We start from the raw sequence: 20,486 nt of genomic DNA on the forward strand, positions 1-20,486 counted from the left end.
AGAAATTTGCCAGAGGGTGCCTGCATCTGAAGTGTAAGAGCAGCCTGCTGCTCTGGAGATGAAGCGATGAGCCAGAAGGCGCCCTTGGCTGAACTGTGAAGGCTGCTGGGATTCCCGCGTGCTGCTCTGCTTGCTACCACACAGAAAATAGACACAGAAAGAAGTCTCTTCTTCCAGCTCCACTTGGCAGTCTCCATCCAGCGCCCTCTTTCTTGTTGTTCAGTTACTCAGTTGTGTACGACTGGTTCAACAATTAAAATATTGATGTAATCCATCACATTAAAGAAGAATATCACAAGATATCAACTGTTGCAGAAAATAATTGGATAAAATTCAAAACCCATTCATGAAGAATGGTTTGGAAAAATATAAACAAGGGGAACTTCCTCAACTTCATACAGAGCATATAGAAAAACTTTAAGATAACTTTACTCTTAATGACAAAAGGCTAAAAACTCACACTGCTCCCCCAAATCAGGAGCAAGGCAAGGATATATATTCTTACCACTCTCAGTCAACATAGTATAGAACTTGTTATCCAGTGCAATAAGGCAAGTAAATGAAAGGCAAGGCATACAGATCTGAAAGGAGCAAATAAAAATGACCCATTTTCAGATGACATCATTGCCTAGAAAATCCCAAGTCTACAAGAAAAAGAAAAGCTTCTATAAATAACATGTGATTTCAGCAAGACCACAGAATACAAGATAAGCATACAAAAATCAGAAACAGCTTTTGCTGGTGGAGGCTAACGGTTACAGTGATGGGAGATACGGCGACAAAGAGTGGCGTGACAGCAATTCAGGAGAAGCTAGGGGGCCCCTCGGGCCGTGTGCCTACGATCCTCAGCCCGCCATGCCTCCTTCTGCCTCAGCAGACAAAAAGATCAGCTAGGAATGAAAAGCAGATTTACTCCCTCTAACCCATCAATTCCCCTTTTAGACGATTGCCCTGTGGAAATTCACACACAAGTGTAACAAGCATTAGATAGCCCTTGCAGCAGTTTTATTATAAATATTGGATATAAGTGTTAAGATGGGTGATAAACTTTAACATGTTGAGATACAGAAAAGTCATTTGGGGTTATATATGAGTTAAGGTGAATTTTATGTTAAGGAAAATAGCCTCTTTGTGGCCTATCAAACATAAATTGTATATGTGCTTTAATTATTAAAGAGAAGAGCACACTGAAAAAAAAAGATAAGCATACAAAAATCAGTTGTATATCTATATAATAGCATAAAAACTATGGACAATGAAATTAAAAATACAGAGGCATTTTGTTGCTGTTCAGTGGCTCAGTCATGTCCAACTCTTTGTGACCCCATGGACTGCAGCACGCCAGGCTTCCCTGTCCTTCACCATCTCCCGGAGCTTGCTCAAACTCATGTCCATTGAATCAGTGATGCTATCAATCCATATCGTCCTCTGCTATGCACTTCTCCTCCTGCCTTCAATCATTTCCAGCATCAGGGTCTTTTCCAATGAGTTAGTTCTTTGCATCAGGTGGCCAAAGTATTGGAGTTTCAGCTTCAACATCAATCCTTTCAATGAATATTCAGGACTGATCTCCTTTAGGATGGACTGGTTGGATCTCCTTGCAGTCCAAGGGACTCTCAAGAGTCTTCAACACCACAGTTCAAAAGCATCAATTCTTCAGCACTCAGCTTTCTTTATAGTCCAACTCTCACATCCATACATGAGCTACTGGAAAAACCACAGCTTTGACTAGATGGACCTTTGTTGGCAAAGTAATGTCTCTGCTTTTTAATATGCTGTCTAGGTTGGTCATAACTTTTCTTCCAAGGAGTAAGCGTCTTTTAATTTCATGGCTGCAATCACCATCTGCAGTGATTTTGGAGCCCAGAAAATAAAGTCTGTCACTGTTTCCACTGTTTCCCCGTCTATTTGCCATGAAGTGATGGGACCAGATGCCATGATCTTAGTTTTCTGAATGTTGAGTTTTAAGCCAACTTTTTCACTCTCCTCTTTCACTTTCATCAAGAGGCTCTTTAGTTCTTCTTCACTTTCTGCCATAAGGGTGGTGTCATCTGCATATCTGAGGTTATTAATATTTCTCCTGGCAATCTTGATTCCAGCTTGTGCTTCATCCAGTCCAGCGTTTCTCATGATGTACTCTGCATATAAGTTAAATAAGCAGGGTGACAACATACAGCCTTGACGTACTCCTTTTCCTATTTGGAACCAGTTCTGTTGTTGTTCCATGTTCAGTTCTAACTGCTGCTTTCTGACCTGCATACAGATTTCTCTAGAGGCAGGTCAGGTGGTCTGCTATTCCTATCTCTTTCAGAATTTTCCAGTTTATTGTGATCCACACAGTCAAAGGCTTTGGCATAGTCAATAAAGCAGAAATAGATGTTTTTCTGGAACTCTTGCTTTTTCAATGATCCAACAGATGTTGGCAATTTGATCTCTGGTTCCTCTGCCTTTTCTAAATCCAGCTTGAACATCTGGCAGTTCTTGGTGTATGTACTCTTGAAACCTGACTTAGAGAATTTTCAGCATTACTTTGCTAGCGTGAGATGAGTGCAATTGTGCAATAGTTTAAGCATTCTTTGGCATTCCCTTTCTTTGGGATTGGAATGAAAACTGACTTTTTCTAGTCCTGTGGCCACTGCTGATTTTCCAGATTTGCTGGCATATTGAGTGCAGCACTTTCACAGCATCATCTTTTAGGATTTGAAATAGCTCAACTGGAATTCCATCACCTCCACTAGCTTTGTGCGCAGTGATGCTTCATTAGGCCCACTTGACTTCGTGTTCCAGGATGTCCGGCTCTAGGTGAGTGACCACACCATCGTGATTATCTGGGTCATGAAGATCTTTTTTGTATAGTTCTTTGTATTCTTGCCACCTCTTCTTAATATCTTCTGCTTCTGTTAGGTCCATACCATTTCTGTCCTTTATTGTGCCCATCTTTCCATGAAATGTTCCCTTGGTATCTCTAATTTTCCTGAAGAGATCTCTAGTCTTTCCCATTCTATTGTTTTCCTCTATTTCTTTGCATTGATCACTGAGGAAGGCTTTCTTATCTCTTCTTGCTATTCTTTGGAACTCTGTGTTCAAATGGGTATATCTTTCCTTTTCTCCTTTGCCTTTCACTTCTCTTCTTTTCACAGCTATTTGTAAGGCCTCTTCAGACAGCCATTTTGCCTTTTTGCATTTCTTTTTCTTGGGGATAGTCTTGATCCCTGCCTCCTGTACAATGTCACAAACTTCCATCCATAGTTCTTCAGGCTCTCTATCAGATCTAATCCCTTGAATCTATTTCTCACTTCCACCTGAATGGTCTGGTGGTTTTCCCTACTTTCTTCAATTTAAGTCTGAATTTGGCAATAAGGAGTTCATGATCTGAGCCACAGTCAGCTCCCAGTCTTGTTTTTGCTGACTGTATAGAGCTTCTCCATCTTTGGCTGCAAAGAATATAATCAATCTGATTTCGGTATTGACCATCTGGTGATGTCCATGTGTAGAGTCTTCTCTTGTGTTGTTGGAAGAGTGTTTGCTATGACCAGTGCGTTCTCTTGACAAAACTCTGTTAGCCTTTGCCCTGCTTCATTCTGTACTCCAAAGCCAAATTTGCCTGTTAGTCCAGGAATTGTTGACTTCCTACTTTAGCATGTATAATTTCTCCAGAAATTAAATATCATGTCAATGTGTTGGGACAGACATGGGTCTACACAAATTAGTATAGGAGACTAGGAAGTCTAACAGCATCTTTTTTTTTTTTAAAGATTTTCAACCAGTCCTTTCATATCACCTCAACTTTAGCCATGCTTAAGTGTGACAAAGTAAGATTACTTCAGGTCTTATTGTTATTCCCCTCTGTTGCTTCTTAGGCTTCAGTTCTTTATGTTCTAAGCCATTTACCCATCTTCTGTCTACTGTAGATCTTTCAGATTTTTTTTATTTATTTCTCCTGCTGAGTCTTCTCACCTGTTCTCTTTGTGGTTATGATTTATATGTGTCTTATTTTTTTGTTGCTGTTTCAATGGGATTCAGGGTAGTAGCATAGATAATCACATGTTTTCATCTGCCACTTTTTATAGCTTTACTGTGGTATAATTTATATAACATAAAATTAACCCACTCTAAGTATAGATTTCAATGGTTTTAGTAAAATCAGAGTTGTTCAAAATTGTTCATTAGAACAATTGTTCAAAATTAAAGTTGTGCAACTCTCTCTGAAGTCTAGTTTTACAACATGTCCATCACTCCAAAAAGTTCCTTCATGTCCGTGTGTAATCTAAACCCACTCTCAGACCCAAGTCTAGACAACCAGTGAACTGTTCTGTCTCTGCAGATTTATCTTCTCTGGAAATTACATTTAAAATGAATAATTCAATATATAATCTTTTGTGTTTGTCTTTTCTCACTTAGCATTTTGTTTTTGAGACATAAACATAAAGACAATTTTGAAAAAAAAAGATTAAAGTGAGAAGAAACAGTCTATCAAACTTGAAGACTTATTTATATGGTTAGAGTAATCAAGACTGTACTGTTGCAGAGGAATGGACACATAAATCAGTAAATAAAATAGAAAACCTACAAGTAGATCTACACAAATAAAGTTCAACTGCTTTTGACAAAAGTGCAATAGCAAATCAATGGAGGAAGGATAGGCTTGTCAACAAATTGTGCTGGAGCAATTGAACATCCATAGGCCAAAAAATAAAGTAAACCAACCCAAAACAACAAGAACAAAAACCCTGACCTAAGGCTCAAACCTTAAGAAAAATTAACTCAAACTATACCATGCAGTTAAATATAAAACATAAAAATAGTAAAATTTTAGAAAAAACATAGGAGGATATCTTCAAGATCTAGAGCTAAGAAAACATTTCATAGACTTGACATTAAAGTATGATCCATAAAAGAAAAGAATGATAAATTGGACTTCATCAAAATAAAAACTTCTGCTCTGTGAAAGATCCTGTTAAGAACATGAAAAGGTATGCTACAGACAGGGAGAAAAAATATGCACACCACATATCCTACAAAGGACTAATATCTAGAACATATAAAAAAAGTCTGAAAGTCAATAAACAAATTCAAACAACTCAGTTAGAAAATGAGCAAAATACATGAACAGATATTTTACTCAAGAAGATGCAGCAATGGCAAACAAGCATTTGAAAAGATGCTCAGCATCATTATACATTAGGGAAGTGCTGATTCAATATCAGCATATCTATCAGTACACATCTATCTGAATGACTAAAGTAAAAAAATTTGTGAAAATGTAGAGAAGACCCTGGCATATATTTCTCGTGGAAATGTAAAATGACATAGCCACTATGGAAAACAGTCTGGCAGTTTCTTAAAAAAATAAATAAATAAACTAAAATGCAGTCACCATATGACCTAGCAATTGCACTCTCTGGCAATTATCCCAAGGAAAAGAAAACTCATGCTCACATGTAAACTTGTACAACAATATTTCTTTCTTTATAATAGCCAAAAATTGGAACCAAACAGTCTGGCAGTTTCTTAAAAAGTTAAAATGGAACCACTATATTACCTAGCTCATGGTAATAACTAAGATCATAGCATCTGATCCCATCACTTCATGGCAAATAGACGGGGAAACAGTGACAGACTTTATTTTTTGGGCTCCAAAATCACTGCAGATGGTGATTGCAGCCATGAAATTAAAAGACGCTTGCTCCTTGGAAGAAAGGTTATGACCAACCTAGACAGCACATGAAAAAGCAGAGTCATTACTTTGCAACAAAGGTCCATCTAGTCAAAGCTGTGATTTTTCCAGTAGTCATGTATGGATGTGAGAGTTGGACTATAAAGAAAGCTGAGCACCGAAGAACTGATGCTTTTGAACTGTGGTGTTGAAGAAGACTCTTGAGAGTCCCTTGGACTGCAAGGAGATCCAACCAGTCCATCCTAAAGGAGATCAGTCCTGAATATTCATTGGAAGGACTGATGTTGAAGCTGAAATTCCAATACTTTGGCCACCTGATGCAAAGAACTGACTCATTGGAAAAGACCCTGATGCTGGGAAAGATTGAAGGTGGGAGGAGAAGGGGATGACAGAGGATGAGATGGCTGGATGGCATCACCAACTCAATGGACATGAGTTTGAGTAAGCTCTGGGAGTTGGTGATGGACAGGGAGGCCTGGTGTGCTGCAGTCCATGGGGTAGCAAAGAGTCAGACATGACTGAGCAATTGAACTGAACTGATATTACCTAGCAATTGCACTTTTGGGGCGATTATCCTAGCGAAATTAAAACTTGCATTTACTTGTAACCAGTTCACAAATGTTTATAACAGGTTTCTTTGTAAAAGCCAAAAATTGAAACCCAGATGTCTTTCGATGGGTGAATTGTAAAACAAACAGAAGTTTGTCTTCCACACCACTGAATGAACTATTACTCAGCAGTAAAAATGAATATTGTTACATACAACAAACTGAATGACTCTCCAGAGAAATATGTTTTGCAAAAGTCAATCCCCAATATTTACATATTGTATGAGTCCACTTACATATCATTTTTGAAATGACAAATTATAGAAGTAGAAAACAAGTTAGTAGTTGCCAGGGGTTGGGTCCGGAGGGAAGATGGTATAGCTTTATGAGGACAAAATGATGGATCTTTTTGGTAGTTCAAATGTTTCCTACCTTGACTACCAGTGTCAATATCCTGGTTGTGACACTGCGCTATAGTTTTGCAAGATGCTACCAGTGGGGGAAATTGGATAAAGGATATATAAGATCTCTATTATTTCTTATAACTACATGTGAATCTACAATGATCTCAGCAAAGAAATGTAATTTTAAAAATCTTTTGCTCTGGAAATAAACTCTTAAGAATAAAAAAAAAATAAATCACAGACTAGAAGGAAATGACATATCAGATAAAGGACTTGTAGCCAGGATATATTTAAAAATCTTAAAATTCAACATTAAGAAAACAAACAACTTAGTAGAAACTGGACAAAGGATGTTAACAGACAACTCACTAAAGACTGTATATGAATGGAAAATAAGCACATGAAAAGATGCTCAAAATCATTAATCATTCAGTTCAGTTCAGTCACTCGGTCGTGTCTGACTCTTTGCGACCCCATGAATCACAGCACACCAGGCCTCCCTGTCCATCACTGACTCCTGGAGTTTACTCAAACTCATGTCCATCGAGTTGGTAATGCCATCCAACCATTTCATCCTCTGTCGTCCCCTTCTCCTCCTGCCCCCAATCCCTCCGAGCATCATGGTCTTTTCCAGTGAGTCAACTCTTCGCACGAGGTGGCCAAAGTATGGGAGTTTCAGCTTCAGCATCAGTCCTTCCAATGAACACCCAGGACTGATCTCCTTTAGGATGGACTGGTTGGATCTCCTTGCAGTCCAAGGGACTCTCAAGAGTCTTCTCCAACACCACAGTTCAAAAGCATCAATTTTTTGGTGCTCAGCTTTCTTCACAGTCCAACTCTCACATCCATATGTGACCACTGGAAAAACCATAGCCTTTAATCATTAGAGAAGCACAAATTAAAAGCACAGTGAGAGACCCATGCACATTTATTAAAGTGGCTAAAGTAAATAAACTTGATAGTACCAAATGTTCCTGAGAATTCCAAGTAAGAGGAACACTCATTCATTGCTGGTAGTAATAAAAAGTGGTACATTGATTCTGGAAAACAACTCGCTAATTTCTTACAAAGTTAAATATGAACTTACCATATGACTCAGCAGTCTTACTCCTAGATATGCACCCAAGTAAACTAAAAACTTAAATTCATACAAAAACAAGGATGTAAATGTTAAATCAGCTTTAGTCACTATTGCCAAAAAAAAATGGAAATAACCAAGATGTCCTTCAAACAGTGAATGAATACACAAACTGTGAGATAACATACAGTGTAATACTATTCAGCAGTTTTAAAAGAACGACCTGTTGACTCACATAACACAGATAAAATTTAAATATGTTTTGCTAAGTGACAGAAGTTAGGCTAAATTGGCATTCCAGAAAAGGTCAAACTGTAGGGAAGGATAATAAATCAGTATTGCTGGAGGTTCTTACGTGATGCTAAGGTGTCTCATGAAGTGATATTCAGAATAATGGAATTTTCTATATGGCAGTGTGGTGGTTGGTATACACATAACTCTATGCATTTATAAAAGCCCATAAAACTGTACATAACAAAGAATGAACTTAACTGCATGAAATTATTTTTTTAATGTAAAGTAACCTGGATATTAGGTATCTTGGGATTGAATGCAAACTGTGATAAGTGAGGTTAACCTTGACACAAATGTATGACATAACTTACTGAAAGGGCTGGGTAAAATATGGAGCTGACTGAATATTGCAAGGATAAAGACAGAAAGAGCTATACATCATATCATATCCTACTCTAGTTGGTTTTCTTTTCTCACAGGGGTACAGGTCCTGAAGTCTTATAAACACCATCTTAAGCAAATGATCGATGCTAACTAACACCACTAGTAATAAGGAAAGCTTATCATATGCCACTGACATGATGCAATGAGAAAAAACCATTCACAAGATAGAATTAAATATGGTTAAATAAGGAAAATGGACAGAAATAACAGAAAAACTTAAGGTCATGTCAACATTCAATGAAAAGAAAGATGACTATTAGCACTCTATTCACACTTCAGCAACTTGAATAATAAATTGTGTAATTGTTAAGATGTGTCGAAGCCTTGACAGTAAAATGCATTGTCTCTGAAAATAACAGAGCATGTATATGTTCTTTCTTCAGTAGTAATTTGAGCTCAAAATTATATCCATCCATAGATACTTCATATTTTTGGCCAAAATGAACACTTCTGATCATTTTTTTCAGAAGGGAATGCTATCTGAATATTCTCATTTCAAGATTCTACTGAACTACCATCCTCTAAATAGTAGATTGTGGTATGGGTGACTATGTTTGGTAAACTAAGAATGAGTCCCAAATTTAGAGTGACTACATCAGAAAGCTCTATAGAATCTCAAAATAAAATATTCTCAGTTGATCTGAGAGCTATGTAAATCAACATGCAATTTGCAATAGTTTTTCCTAATGCACTCATTAAAAAAGTGATTTTCCTTGAATGCCTGTGTATTGCTTACCTACATCCTTTCACATATATACACACAACTCCACATACCCTACTGATTTTCCATTGCCTATGCAGCATTATTCACAAGACAGATGGTGGCTCAGACTTGTATATTCATTCAACCATGTTATGCAGGATAAAAATAAATGTATTATTGATCCAAAAGGATACATGCACCCCAATGTTCATTGCAGCACTGTTTACAATAGCCAAGACATGGAAGCAACCTAAATGTCCATCAACAGAGGAATGGATAAAGAAGATGTGGTACATACATACAATGGAATATTACTCAGCCATTAAAAAGAATGAAATAATGCCATTTGCAGCAATATGGATGGATTGTCACACTGAGTGAAATAAGTCAGACAGACAAAGACAAATATTGTATAACTTCCCTTATGCATGTGAGCTCAGTCACTCAGTCATGTCTGATTCTTTGCAACCCCATGGACTGCAACCCTCCAGGCTCCTCTGTCCATGGAATTCTCAGGCAAGAATACTGGAGTGGGTTGCCATTTTCTCCTTCAGGGGATCTTCCCAACCCAGGGACTGAACTCATGTCTCCTGCATCTCCTGCATTGACAGGTGGATTCTTTAACACTGAGCCACCAGGGAAGCCCATGACATTCCTTATATGTAGAATCTAAAAAGAAATGATATAAAAATAAAAATTAAAAAAAAAAAGAAATGATATAAAGTAATTTACTTACAAAATACAAAGAGACAGACTTAGAGAATGAACTTATGGTTGCCTGTACACACTGCTATATTTAAAATGGATAACCAACAAAGACCTACTGTATAGCACATGGAACTCTGCTCAATGTTATGTGGCAGCCTGGATGGGAGGGGAGTTTGGGGGAGAATGGATACATGTATATGTATGGCTGAGTCCCTTCACTGTCACCTGAAACTATCACAACATTGTTAATTGGCTATATCCCAATACAAAATAAAAAGTTTTTTAAAAATAAATGAAAAACCAAGGAAAAAAAGAAATACATTGCAATTGTTACACAGAAAAAAATTATGAATCACAACAGAAGATCAACTGAAAATTCTAAAGATAGGACTGTTGCCTGGTTAAAAGGAGAAGGGAATCAGATGTTTAAACCACCAAGAAGTAATCGTTGAAGTTGATGCATTTCAGAGAATAATATACTTGAAATATCCTTGCCTCATAATCTATTGATAAGAAGATCCCTATATTTTCATCATCAGGATCCTTACAGTTATGGACATAGAACTGTATTTGATATCACTATTAAGCACCATTTTCCCCCTATGCATTTCACCACACCATGTATGGTCAAATAAAACTTGCCACTTCCCAATCACACCAGACCCCTTCACATTTCCAGGTTTTTACACATGCTAGTATTTACACTTGAAATACTGACCCTTCCTATCTGTCCAACATTATTAAAGAAACCTGTCAGTTATTCCTTTCTCTTTTTACATTTCATTGTAATTATCCACTTAATAATTGACTGTCTCATATAACTGACTGAGCTCATAGATGGCAAGAGATACCGTGTCTCCACAGATCCACGTTGGTTTGGCCAAGACTATATATAGACTGCAGCAATTTAGCACACACACGTTAGATTAGCACTGCAGTCTAAGGAATCCCCTGCCCAAATTCTGTGTCCTCTCCCTCTTCCCTTTCAGTATCAGGCCTGTGGCATGGTCTGAATGCGCTTCATGCCCAATCCTGCTTCTTCTCACTTTCATCTCTTACAGGTATTACTCCACCAATTCCTGATAAAGCTCTTGAACTCCTAACTCCAAGTAGTGTCTATTTCACAGAGGAACCAACTGACATGCTACTTCAAGATTCAGCTGACCACAGTATCTGGATAGATTAAAGAAGGTAGAGACTGGGCTCAGACACACGGGCTTAAAGATTTCAGAGCATGTAGGTATGGTTTGAGTATGAGAGTGAAGCTGAAGGGATCAAAGGATCAAGCATGACACAGTTTTGAACCAGATATCAGGAAGGATTGTGGTGCCATTGACAGGAATAAGTTAGAAGGGGACTCTGATTTGGCCTAAAGGTTGATGTTAGGTTTTGAAAATACTGACTTTGTAGTAAGTTGTGTATGATATCCAGTAGGTGATTGAAGATATGGAGTGAATTCTTAATGTGCAGGAAGAACTATTGAGGAATATTTATAGATTATTGGCATGGGAATCATATCAGCTAAAAGGATTCGCTTTCTGAGCGTGATGGTGGAGAGGAAGATGTTGATCCTTGTGAAAGACTCTTGAGTTAAGACTTTCCTCTGAGGCTCTGGCTGCCCTCTGAGCTAGATGTTCTGTTACGATCTTGCCAATGAAATGCATTGAAATAATGACTAGTGTATCAGCATTTTGTTACTGTTCTTAGATCTATTGAGATTAAAAAAGCGAAGTGGGATGCAAAGAATGGAAAGCTTCTCAGCTGTGTGTGAGCAGACATCTGGTATTCTGACTGCTGGTAAGAATAACTAAATGTGAATATCAATGCCAGCACATTCACTGTGCACATCAGTGGTAATGGAGTTGGAAATGAAAGCAGAAACAACTTCAAAAAGGTGTGTGCCCAGCACAGAATGCTTTGGAAATGGAGCAGCAGAAATTTTAATTTCTTTTTGAAGAGAGGCACAGCTGGTTGGCTTGACACTCAAATCCAAAAGAAAGCACTAGCAGACACTCTCTGCTCTCTTAGATGTATGTACTACAAACTGGAGTGATCATCTGCTAAAGCTGAGAACAGAGTGAGAAAAACTACTTTTCTTGTAGCCGCTATATCGTTGACAAAATATTAAGGGGTCATTCTAGCTCTAGAGCTTTCCATAGCATCAGCTGAGGTTCTTGAGCTTCATCATATCATGACTTCTCCCTCTGACCGCCCCTACTCCTTTCCCCTCAATTCCACAAGGTTGTTGCTCCCAAAGGTATCCCATAGTAAATACTTTACATATTGAACCCTATCTTAGAGTTGGCTTCCTGGGGAACCCAGCCTGAGACAATCAAGTTGAACCAAGTGATTTTTTAAAAAAGGATAATATAACATTTCCAACTGAGATTGATTCCAGAATGCAGGGAAGAGTTCAATATTCAAAAATCAATCAATGCAATTTGCCTAACTAATAGAAGAAAAAGGGAAAAATCACATGATATCCTCAATAGATACTGACAAAGCATTTGTTAAAATTCAGCATCCTTTCAAAAGTAAGGGAAAATACCTTCTTGGCAAATTATATAGAGGAGGGAACATACTTAATCTGATAAGGAATATTTATCCAATAAAAGCTGACAGCAAGCATCTCAGGTAATGGTAAAACAAAGGCTCCCATCAGATCAGGAACATGAAAAGGATGCTTTATATGAATACTTCTATAAAACCTTACACTGGAGACAGGAACCAGTGCAAAAAAGACAAGCTAAAAATAATGATAAAGGTATAAAGACTAGAAAAAAAATGAAAAATTACCTGATGTATGCAAAGAAAATACAGACAACTCAACAAAGGATGAGAAATAAATAAATAAATAAATAAGTGAATTTTGCAAGGCCATTGGTCAATGTGAAAAAATGTATTCCTATAAACCAGAAACAAGCAATCAGGAGATGAAATTTGAAAAATATGCATTTATGATAGCATCAGAAACATCAAATATAAGGGAAAATTAATAGCTGGGCAAGACCGGAATACTATCGAAAGAAAATTTTAAAATACCTAAATAAATGGAAGAATATAGCATTTTTAAAAATGAAAGTGGACACGCTAATTCTTATATTTATATGAAACTTCAGAGAGTCAAGAATAGCCAAGACACTCTTGAAGCAGAATAATTTGACAATTCCCTGGTAGCTCAGTCGGTAAAGAATTTGCCTGCAGTGCAGGAGACCCGGGTTCAATCCCCGGGTCGGAAAGATCTCTGGAGAAGGAAATGGCAACCCACTCCAACCCACTTGCCTGGAAAATTCCATGAACAGAGAAGCCTGGCAGGCTAAAAGGGTCGGACACGACTTAGCGACTAAATCACAACCACCAGAACATTGCTAAAAGACTGGGAGTCAGAACTCCCTCACATGGGATTGGAGTCCTTCATCATTTGACCTGTGCACCTCTCCCAGCCTCTCAATGCTTGGCATGTTTCCCCAAATATATTATGCTAATTCATTTGCATGCCTTTCCTCTCTCTAGAATTCCTTTCTCCTTTTTCTTCACCTGGTTAGCTTCAACTCAGTCTTCAAGAGTTGGTTCAGGAATTACTTCTTCCAGTATGGCCTTTTTTTTTTTTTCCAGTACTTCTAGCCACACTTAGCCATACTGCCTCAAGTTTTGCATTGCTATAGCACCAGTGTATACTTCTATCATACGTGGTAGTTAACAAATATTTATTGAGCATCTCCTAAGATTCTATGTGATGCTATTTGTCAGAGCACATAGTATGTTACACTGTAGTTGAATAGGGACATAAATGCTCCCTCCCTGCTTTTAAACTGTGAACTTTCTTGACATCAGGGCCTGTGTCTCATATTTCTATATCCTCAATGCCCAGCATAAAGCCTGATCATAGAAGAGCCTGATAAACGTTTGCTGGATTCATGTGTGAACTTAGCTAAGGCTGGAACTATTTTTCCCTGAATTTCTCTTCCTGTGTGGTTCTGGGTAAGGCTTTCCCACAAGAGGAATCTACATGAGATTGGCAAGGCAGAAGAGAAGTAGAAACTGCTCCTATGCTCTGAAATTTAGTGCACGACCAGGTATTTTGCTACTCAGCCATGTTGTCATGGACTGGCTTACCTTACCGCTGTGAGGCAGCAGCAAGGACTAGAGCTCCTCCAGCACCTGCAGGATTTTGCCTCCAGCTTCTCTGAGCCCTAAGCCAGGAACACTTGCACCTATGGTAAAGGGCACCGGTCCATCCTGCACCCCCATCATCAAATGTGGAGGAGGTGGGGAAAAGTACAGGTTTTATTTTGTCCTTGCAGCCTGCAGTTTATCCATGCTTTCCCCTGTGTCACACCCAATTTCCCTTCCTGGCTGCTGGCTCTGCTCACTTCATACCCTCACTAGATTCCTAAAGAAGAGACTCACATAGACTGCTTATATGAACCACACATTTGCAAAAAGTCAAGTCCCTATGATAAACCACTTATTCTAGATCTTTCTTACTAGTCTGTTTCTCTGATCAAATGCTGGTGCACAATTTGGTATCAGAAGTAATTCTAGGGTAACCACAACCCTTAAAGATAGATTCTCTTTATTGTTTTTAGGTTCTCTGTAATTGATTTTCTAAACTGATGAGATCAAAAGGCACTAACTATCTGGTTTCTAGAGATACCAGGAACCCTGGTAGTTCATGTTAGGTAGTGGCAAACAGCTAGTTAAGAATAACCTGTAGAGGGAGGAGCCAAGATGGCGGAGGAATAGGACAGGGAGACCACTTTCTCCCCTACAAATTCATCGAAAGAACAATTGAACGCTGAGCAAATTTCACAAAACAACTTCTGATTGCTAGCAGAGGACATCAGGCGCCCAGAAAAGCAGCCCATTGTCTTCGAAGGGAGGTAGGACAAAATATAAAAGATAAAAAGAGAGACAAAAGAGCTAGGGACAGAGATCCGTCCCGGGAAGGGAGTCTTAATAGAGGCAGTTTCCAATCACCAGGAAACCCTCGCACCGGCGAGTCTGAGGGAAGTTTTCAAATCTCGGAGGGCAAACTAACTGGGAGGAAAAATTAAATAAGGCCCACAGATTACATGCCTAAAAGCAACTCCCAGCAGAAAAGTACCCCAGATGCCCGCACCCGCCACCAACAAGGGGGGCAGAACGGAGAGGAGTGGGCGGCATTGCTTAGGGTAAGGACCGGCCTGAAGGCCCTGAGAGCAATCGGAGGGAGCTCTTTTAAACTGTGGGATAGCAAGGGAGAAAATTAACCGGCCTGAACACACTGCCGGCAGTTCGCAAAACAAAGGGACTGAGAAACTCCAGAGAAGAGCTGGCCCATCCCCGCTGGAGGTAGGAGGCAGGGGGGAGGGGAAAGGGGCAAACTCAGCCCCAGAGAAGCCACCCCCTCCCACACTGCAAACAGGGCCCCTGGTTCCTATCTAAAGACTTCCTGAGACCCAACCTGGCGGCGCACGCTGGGGCCGCGGAGGGAAAAGGTGCGCCGCATCCGGGGAGAGTGCGCCCAAGCCTCTGGCTGCCTGGGCCGCTCGCCGCGGAGGGAAAAGGCGCGCCACATCCGGGGAGAGTGCGCCCAAGCCCCTGGCTGCCTGAACCGCTCAGGCCGGGGAAGGCACAAAACGCAGGCACAACTGAATCCGCGCTTTTGTGGAGTACCCGAAAACTGGAACTGCACTCAACGCAGGGCCCGCTCCATATAGAGCAGCCGGGAGCCTGAGCAGTGTAGACGGGGAAAGCACAGACACCCGTGAGTGGGGCAAACCCAGTGTGGCCGGAACACGGTGAGTGCTATCCACACAGAGCGGTATCTGTCTGCAGCGCCCCACCCTCCCCGTAGCAGGACTGAACTGAACTAGCGAACCTAAATAAGAGATCAGCTCCGCCCACCTGTGTCAGGGCGGAAATTAGACGCTGAAGAGACGGCAAACAGAAGCCAAATAAACAAAGGGAACCGCTTCAGAAAGGACCGGTGCAACAGATTAAAATCCCTGAAGGTAACACCGACTACACCGGAAGAAGCCTATAGATATCGAGAAGTGTAAGCTGGAAAGAGGAGCTATCTGAAATTGAACTGAACCTACACTGACCGCAACAGCTCCAGAGAAATTCCTAGATATATATGTATATTTTTTTTAATTAAAAAAAATTTTTTTCCTTTTCTTTCTTTTTTTTATTATTTTTTATTTTTTCTCTTTTATTTTCTTTTAAAATTCTCTATTACTCTCCCATTACTCCTCAACTTTCATTTTCATATATTTTTACGATTTTTTTAATTAGGGAAAAACAAAAATTTTTTTCTTTTTTTTTCTTTTTCTTGTTTTTCTCTCCTATTTCCTTTTAAAGTCCTCTAATACTCCTCTATTATTCCTTAATTTTCATTTTCATTTCACTATAACCTTGCCAAAAAAAAAAAAGAGAGAGAGAGAAGCCCTATTTTTAAACCGAACTTCATATATATTTCTAAATTTTTTTTGTGTTTTTGTTTTTGTTTTTAAATATTGTATTTCAAAGAGTCTAACCTCTACGTTAGATTTTTAATCTTTGTTTTTCAGTATGTGATATAAATTTTGGACATTTAAGAATCCAATATTCAGTTCCCATTTCTATTCAGGAGTGTGGTGATTACTCTCTCCCACTTTTGACTCTGTTTTCTACCTCAGAACACCTCTATTTCCTCCTTTCCCCTTCTTTTCCAATCCAATTCTGTGAATCTTTGTGGGTGTCTGGGCTATGGAGAACACTTTGGAAACAGAGAACTGTGTAGGTCTGTCTCTCTCCTCTTGAGTCCCCTTTTTCTCCTCCTGCTCACCTCTATCTCCTTCCTCCCTCTCCTATTCTTCATGTAACTCTGTGAACCTCTCTGGTTGTCTCTCATGGTGGAGAATCTTTTCACCATTAACCTAGAAGTTTTATTATCAGTGCTGTATAGTTGGAGAAGTCTTGAGACTATTGGAAGAATAAAACTGAAATCCAGAGGCAGGAGACTTAAGCCCAAAACCTGAGAAAACCAGAAAACTCCTGACTACACGGAACATTAAGGAATAAGAGACCATCCGAAAGCCTCCATACCTACACCAAAACCAACCACCACCAAAGAGCCAATACGCTCCAGAACAAGACATACCACGCAAATTCTTTAGCAGTGCAGGAACACAGACCTGAGTGTCAACATACAGGCTGTCCAAACTCACACCTAACACATAGACCCATCGCAAAACTCATTACTGGACACTCCATTGCACTCCAGAGAGAAGAAATCCAATTCCACGCACCAGAACACTGACACAAGCTTCCCTAACCAGGAAACCTTGACAAACCAATCGTCCAACCCCACCCACTGGGTGAAACCTCCACAATAAAAAGGAACCACAGACCACCAGAATACAGAAAGCCCACTCCAGACACAGCAATCTAAACAAGATGAAAAGGTAGAGAAATACCCAACAGGTAAAGGAACATGAAAAATGCCCACCAAGTCAAACAAAAGAGGAGGAGATAGGGAATCTACCTGAAAAAGAATTTAGAATAATGATAATAAAAATGATCCAAAATCTTGAAAACAAAATGGAGTTATAGATAAATAGCCTGGAGACAAAGATTGAGAAGATGCAAGAAATGTTTAATAAGGACCTAGAAGAAATAAAAAAGAGTCAATTAAAAATTAATAATGCAATAAATGAGATGAAAAACACTCTGGAGGGAAACATGAGTAGGATAACGGAGACAGAAGATAGGATAAGTGAGTTAGAAGATAAAATGGTGGAAATAAATGAAGCAGAGAGGAAAAAAGAAAAAAGGATCAAAAGAAATGAGGACAACCTCAGGTACCTCTGGGACAATGTGAAACGCCCCAACATTCGAATCATAGGAGTCCCAGAAGAAGAAGACAAAAAGAAAGGCCATGAGAAGTTACTCGAGGAGATAATAGCTGAAAACTTCCCTAAAATGGGGAAGGAAATAGCCAACCAAGTCCAAGAAACCCAGAGAGTCCCAAACAGGATAAACCCAAGGCGAAACACCCCAAGACACATATTAATCAAATTAACAAAGATCAAACACAAAGAACAAATATTAAAAGCAGCAAGGGAGAAACAACAAATAACACACAAAGGGATTCCCATAAGGATAACAGCTGATCTATCAATAGAAACCCTTCAGGCCAGAAGGGAATGGCAGGACATCCTTAAAGTAATGAAAGAGAATAACCTACAACCTAGATTACTGTACCTAGCAAGGATCTCATTCAGATATGAAGGAGAAATCAAAAGCTTTACAGACAAGCAAAAGCTGAGGGAATTCAGCACCACCAAACCAGCTCTTCAACAAATACTAAAGGATCTTCTCTAGGCAGGAAACACAGAAAGGTGGTATAAACGTGAACCCAAAACAACAAAGTAAATGGCAATGGGACCATACCTATCAATAATTACCTTAAATGTAAATGGGTTGAATGCCCCAACCAAAAGACAAAGGCTGGCTGAATGGATACAAAAGCAAGACCCCTATATATGCTGTCTACAAGACACCCAGCTCAAAACAAGGGACACATACAGACTAAAAGTGAAGGGCTGGAAAAAAATATTTCACGCAAATGGAGACCAAAATAAAGCAGGAGTCACAATACTCATATCAGATAAAATAGACTTTCAAATAAAGGCTGTGAAAAGAGACAAAGATGAACACTACATAATGATCAAAGGATCAATCCAAGAAGAAGATATAACAATTATAAATATATATGCACCCAACATAGGAGCACCGCAATATGTAAGGCAAACGCTAACGAGTATGAAAGAGGAAATTAATAGTAAGACAATAATAGTAGGAGACTTTAATACCCCACTCACAACTATGGATAGATCAACTAAAGAGAAAATTAACAAGGAAACACAAACTTTAAAGGACACAATGGACCAGCTAGACCTAATTGACATCTATAGGACGTTTCACCCCAAAACAATCAACTTCACCTTTTTCTCAAGTGCACACGGAACCTTCTCCAGAATAGATGACATCCTGGGCCATAAATCTAGCCTTGGTAAATTCAAAAAAAATTGAAATCATTCCAGTCATCTTTTCTGACCACAATGCAGTAAGATTAGATCTCAATTACAGGAAAAAAATTATTAAAAATTCAAACATATGGAGGCTAAACAACATGCTTCTGAATAACCAACAAATCATAGAAGAAATCAAAAAAGAAATCAAAATATGCATAGAAATGAATGAAAATGAAAACATAACAACCCAAAACCTATGGGACACTGTAAAAGCAGTGCTAAGGGGAAGATTCATAGCATTACAGGCCTACCTCAAGAAACAAGAAAAAAGTCAAATAAATAACCTAACTCTACACCTAAAGCAACTAGAGAAGGAAGAACTGAAGAACCCCAGGGTTAGTAGAAGGAAAGAAATCTTAAAAATTAGGGCAGAAATAAATGCAAAAGAAACTAAAGAGACCATACCAAAAATCAACAAAGCTAAAAGCTGGTTTTTTGAAAAAATAAACAAAATTGACAAACCATTAGCAAGACTCATTAAGAAACAAAGGGAGAAGAACCAAATTAACAAAATTAGAAACAAAAATGGAGAGATCACAACAGACAACACTGAAATACAAAGGATCATAAGAGACTACTACCCGCAGCTCTATGCCAATAAAATGGACAACTTGGAAGAAATGGACAAGTTCTTAGAGAAGTATAACTTTCCAAAACTGAACCAGGAAGAAATAGAAGATCTTAACAAATCAATCACAAGCAAGGAAATCGAAACTGTCATCAGAAATCTTCCAGCAAACAAAAGCCCAGGACCAGATGGCTTCACAGCTGAATTCTACCAAAAATTTAAAGAAGAGCTAACACCTATCTTACTCAAACTCTTCCAGAAAATTGCAGAGGAAGGCTAAACTTCCAAACTCATTCTATGAGGCCACCATCACCCTAATTCCAAAACCAGACAAAGATGCCACAAAAAAAGAAAACTACAGGCCAATATCACTGATGAACATAGATGCAAAAATCCTTAACAAAATTCTAGCAAACAGAATCCAACAACATATTAAAAAAATCATACACCATGACCAAGTGGGCTTTATCCCAGGAATGCAAGGATTCTTTAATATCCGCAAATCAATCAATGTAATACACCACATTAACAAATTGAAAGATAAAAACCATATGATTATCTCAATAGATGCAGAAAAAGCCTTTGACAAAATTCAACATCCATTTATGATTAAAACTCTCCAGAAAGCAGGAATAGAAGGAACATACCTCAACATAATAAAAGCTATATATGACAAACCCACAGCAAGCATCACCCTCAATGGTGAAAAATTGAAAGCATTTCCCCTAAAATCAGGAACAAGATAAGGGTGCCCACTCTCACCACTACTATTCAACATAGTTTTGGAAGTGTTGGCCACAGCAATCAGGGCAGAAAAAGAAGTAAAAGGAATCCAGATAGGAAAAGAAGAAGTGAAACTTTATCTGTGTGCAGATGACATGATACTCTACATAGAAAACCCTAAAGACTCAACCAGAAAATTACTAGAGCTAATCAACGAATACAGTAAAGTTGCAGGATATAAAATTAACACACAGAAATCTCTTGCATTCCTATACACTAACAATGAGAAAACAGAAAGAGAAATTAAGGAAACAATATCATTCACCATTGCAACAAA

Source organism: Odocoileus virginianus, unplaced genomic scaffold, assembly GCF_023699985.2.
Source record: "Odocoileus virginianus isolate 20LAN1187 ecotype Illinois unplaced genomic scaffold, Ovbor_1.2 Unplaced_Contig_1, whole genome shotgun sequence".
Taxonomy (NCBI): Eukaryota; Metazoa; Chordata; class Mammalia; order Artiodactyla; family Cervidae; genus Odocoileus; species Odocoileus virginianus.